The sequence below is a fragment of the Mesitornis unicolor genome, unplaced genomic scaffold (genome assembly GCF_000695765.1).
Source record: "Mesitornis unicolor isolate BGI_N332 unplaced genomic scaffold, ASM69576v1 scaffold11328, whole genome shotgun sequence".
Classification (NCBI taxonomy): Eukaryota; Metazoa; Chordata; class Aves; order Mesitornithiformes; family Mesitornithidae; genus Mesitornis; species Mesitornis unicolor.
Window position 1 is genome coordinate 3504 of NW_010199804.1, and position 647 is coordinate 4150.

At 41.1% G+C, this 647-nt stretch overlaps 1 protein-coding gene across 1 annotated transcript in view; it reads left to right on the forward strand.

The window, feature by feature from the left end:
* Window positions 1-647, forward strand: part of CDR2L (cerebellar degeneration-related protein 2-like) — an 18691-nt gene that overhangs the window by 307 nt on the left and 17737 nt on the right. The gene's annotated exons all lie outside the window — the stretch shown is intronic.

A 647-nucleotide genomic window follows, 5' to 3' on the forward strand; every position in this document is an offset into this window, starting at 1 on the left:
TGGATAGAGGCAGGGAGCCCAGATCTGTCCTGAGCACTAGGCAGGTAAAAAATTTGGTATCTTACATCCATAAGGAAGGTGGTTCCCCAGAAAACTTGCTGCAGGCAGAATCAAACATGGACAGTTATGACATTGCTTTCATCTCAGCAGCAGAGTTAACGGACACACTAGTTAGAAATTAATACATTGGAAATAATGTGTTGCTAAGCCGAGGATGCTGAAAGTGTCTCCCAAAAGCTCTTGCTGTCCAAGCCTAAATCCAGAGGGATTTTCAGCTTCTAAGTCACCTCATTACTTCTGGAGATTTTTCCAATGAGCTATAAAAGCAGGAGAAATTGGGAAAGAGGGGAAAAAAATCAAGGCCAAGTTTGAAACAGCAGAAATAGCCTTGTTAGAGGATAAACATTCACTTGTACAGTTTGTTTTACAGTAACTGTACCGATGTTTGCACTAGTTCTACGTGATGTTTATCCTAGGGCTGGACGGTTGATGGCTGTGGGTATTTGGGGCTTCTTTTGGGTTTGTTTGAGGTTTTTTGCTTCTCTTACTATTTTGAGTTAACACACAATATGTAAATAACTGAAATAAGCCCCATTTCAGGCCAGTGACCCAAGAATGAACTGAACTGATTTGTCAATGTGTAGGGA